This window comes from Nycticebus coucang, chromosome 16 (genome assembly GCF_027406575.1).
Source record: "Nycticebus coucang isolate mNycCou1 chromosome 16, mNycCou1.pri, whole genome shotgun sequence".
In the NCBI taxonomy this organism is placed as follows: Eukaryota; Metazoa; Chordata; class Mammalia; order Primates; family Lorisidae; genus Nycticebus; species Nycticebus coucang.
In genome coordinates, this window is record NC_069795.1 from 9523162 (window position 1) to 9527106 (window position 3945).

Sequence of the window (3945 nt, forward strand, 5' to 3'; positions counted from 1 at the left end):
CTACACCAGAGTTTCTTTTTTCTGTTCCCTATTAGTAGACCTTTGGGATCTAAATACATTAATTCCTTTATACCTTTCAAAATGGAAGCCCCCATGAACAGTAAAGATTTTTTTTTTTTTTTTTTTTTTTTGTAGAGACAGAGTCTCACTTTATCACCCTCGGTAGAGTGCCGTGGCCTCACACAGCTCACAGCAACCTCTAACTCTTGGGCTTAGGCGATTCTCTTGCCTCAGCCTCCCGAGCAGCTGGGACTACAGGCGCCCGCCACAACGCCCGGCTATTTTTTTGTTGCAGTTTGGCCGGGGCTGGGCTTGAACCCACCACCCTCGGCATATGGGGCCGGCGCCTTACTCACTGAGCCACAGGCGCTGCCCTGAACAGTAAAGATTTTGCAAACCCCATGTGATATCTGTTGCACTTTGGTTGTATATTTTCTCTATACACGGTGACAAAAGAAGGTACTCAGAAATATTTACAGGTGAGCATTGTTTCATCAGCCCCAGCAGATTTACATTTATTTTAAGAACCGTTTGTAGGCAATGCTTGGTGTATATATATGGAATCACAGACCCCTTGCAAGAAAACTTGGCTGGTTGTGGGACAATCTGGCCCACAGGATGAAAGCACTGTTTACAGGTCATACACTGCCTCCTCGACCATTCTGCTAAAATCATTCTGAGGCAGCATTTTCTCCCCACAGAGCACCGGCAGCTTAAAGCAATGGAACTATTTTGTTTCCTATTCTGTAATTACCATCACTATTTTGTTTCCTATTCTGTAATCATCCTACCCTCCTCCGATTTTTCTTTTTTGGTTTTCTCTCTGCTTCCTAAGGATTCCCACCCACTCCTTTAGGTATCTGGTTACTGAGTTCATGGGTCATAAACCTCCAACTGCTGACGTGGCCTGAGGGGACAGAAACTAAGAAGTTAAGGGTGAGTTGAGGCATTCTTTGAAAGGAGAAGAATACTTCTGTGAGGGCTCTACGTGTGTCTGCCTGAATGTGGAGACCGGCAGTGACCTAGGAACTCTGAGCTATAATTCTGTGGAAATGGCTTTTCACTGAAGCACCAGGACACAGCTTTCTAGGGGCCATGGAGGTATAGAGCTTTGTCAGCAATGGCACATGTGAGATCACTTGGAAGCCAACTTTCTTTTACAGTCCAGAAAGTCTTGTGTGAACTAAAAGGAAGAAGTGGGCTGGACGTGCTTTTCTACAGCCCTGCCAGGGTACCCACACGTAGCAAGACAGCAACGCCAGTGCCCCCCCACATACAACATTAATGTCCCCACACACATGCCAGCTTCCCACATACAACATGCTAGTGTCCCCACACGTCAGTGTCCCACATATACCATGCAGTGCTCCCCCCACAACACCAGTGTCTCCACACACATGCCAGTGTCCCCCAGCAACACCGGTGTTACACGTGATGCACCAGTGTGGCCTCCACATGACAGCCGTCTGCGCTCCCCAGTGCTGGTCTCTGTCACCTTTAGACATTGTTCTGGGGCAGCCTTTCCTGGAGGGTCACTGCCTGGTTTAATTTCCTTCTACTCCATGTGGTGCCGCTGTAATGGAAGTACCAGGCGCTCAGTGCTGCTTGGGGCGCAGAGAAATGGAAGCCTCGTGCCCTGCTGGCAGGGGAGTAAACTGGTGCAGCTGCTTCGAGAGACAGTCGGCAGCTCCTTGGAAGGTTTAATAGCGTTAGTTACCTCAGGACCCAGCCAGCCCACTCCTAGGTATGTACCCAAGAGAACTGAAGACACAGGTTTTCACAAAAACTTGTTCGTGAGTGTTCATAGCAGCACTGTTCACCATAATCAAACTCCAAATGTCCACCTATGGGTGACTGGATAAACAAAATGGGCTTTCCTCATAAAATGGGATACTCAGCCATAGGAATGGACCATGGATACGTGCCACATGGGCAGATCTTAGTTATGCTAAGTGAAGGAATCCAGTCACAAAGACAACATAAAATTTCATTTATGTGAAGTGTCCACAGTGGCACATCTGTGGAGATAGAACATATATTCATGGCTGCTTAAAACCGGGGGGTGGAGTGGGTTCCAGGGATTGGAGGGTGATAACTAAAGAGAACAGGGTTTCATTTCCTGTTGGTGAAAATGATGACAATCTAAAATTGAATGTGGTGATGGTTTGCACACCTCTGTGAATATTCTCAAACTATTCTCAATTTTCTCAAAATATTATTTTTAATCTTGCTCTGTCACTCAGGCTGGAGTGCAGTGGCATCATCATAGCTCACTGCACCCTCAAACAGCTGGGCTCAAGTGATCCTCCTGCCTCAGCCTGCCGAGTAGCTGGGACTACAGTCACACACCACCAGGCCTGGCTAATACGCTCAATTTATTTGAGAGATGGGGTTCTGGTTATATTGCCCAGGCTGGTATTGAACTTCTGGCCTCAAATGAGCCTCCCACCTTGGCCTCCCACAGTGCTGGGATTATGGGTGTGAGCCGCTGCATCTGTCAAGGGCTCTAGATTTAGGACGAGAACCCAAGTTTTCTTGCCCGTTCCAGTGGACTTTCTCCTTGTTCGTCATCTCCTCCCAGACTATAAGATCCAGACTGCTCTCAAAGGAACTCCCAAAGTATATCCTCCCTATTGAAGAACCAGAATAATTGAGTGCATCTGTTGGAGGGGTGGGGGGAAAGAAGTGGTATCCCTAAGGCCAAAAAAGGTGGAGGAGGGCCTCGGGTCTGTGTGCGTCTTCCTTATTTAATTTTCCAAGGGCTCTGTGGGGTATTACATCTTTTGTTAGAGATGAGGGAAGGGTTGAGTGACTTCTCCCACATCTTAAGCTGAGATTTGAACCCAGGAGTGTCTGGTATCTGAATCCATGCTCTAATGTCTGTTCCTGTCTGCACAGTCAGGCACTCCAGGCTACAGGGTGGGACCTGCTGCCTGAAGGCAGCTTGTTCTGTGTGTCTTCTTGAGCTGTGAGAGGCCACAGCACCCACCTCACTGTGTGGACGGGGTGAAAGGGTGGCAGAGAAGGCAGAAGCTTGTGCGTGCTGGTCCCTCTGTCTGCAGCCTCTCCTGGGATGGTCTCATTTCAGTTTTACAGCCCCCCTCCTGTCACCGGGACAACCCATACATCCAGAAGGGCAGTAGGTGGTATCTGGGCGGTTGAGGTGAGTGGTCTGAAAGGCAGGCCTTTCTCATTCCTGAGGAATTCGTCCTGGGGCAGGGGCTGTCCTTTGACGTGGTGTCCCACTCTGTCCATTTATACTGCGTTGGCAATTAGCATTTGAAAGCTTTCTCCTGGTGCCAGAGAGACTGCTCAGAGCTCTGAGTGTTCTTCCCAGTGCCTAGAACCAGAAGATAAGGCAAAGAACCTACTTAGCAATTACAGGGACAGTAAATAATTCCATTTTTTACTTGTAAACTGTTTTAAAGATAAAAAGACTTCAGGGTGGCACAGAGGAAGCAGGTCAAGGCTGAGAGGAATGTTTGAGGGAGGCAGCACAGACCTCTGCTTCTCAGCCTCTGAGTCCCCTTGTTGCCGAGTATCTCCACTCCCCCAGCCTCTCACAGTGAAGCAACAGCGGCTCTCAGCTTGGCTGTTCTTAAAAAAATGTTGAGGCAGAGGTCCCACTGCAGAGGGTCTGATGCAATGGGTCTGGGGTGTGCCAGGGCTCGGGGGACGTGCAGCTCCCAGGTGACTGTGATGTTGGCCAAAATTCCCTTTCAGAGCCTCTGGAACAGGAGTCCTCAAACTGCGGCCCGCGGGCCATATGAAGCGGTGTGAATTGTATTTGTTCCCATTTTGTTTTTTACTTCAAAATAAGATATGTGCAGTGTGCATAGGAATGTGTTCATAGTTTTTTTTTTAAACTATAGTCTGGCCCTCCAACGGTCTGAGGGACAGTGAACTGGCCCCCTGTTTAAAAAGTTTGAGGACGCCTGCGTCTGG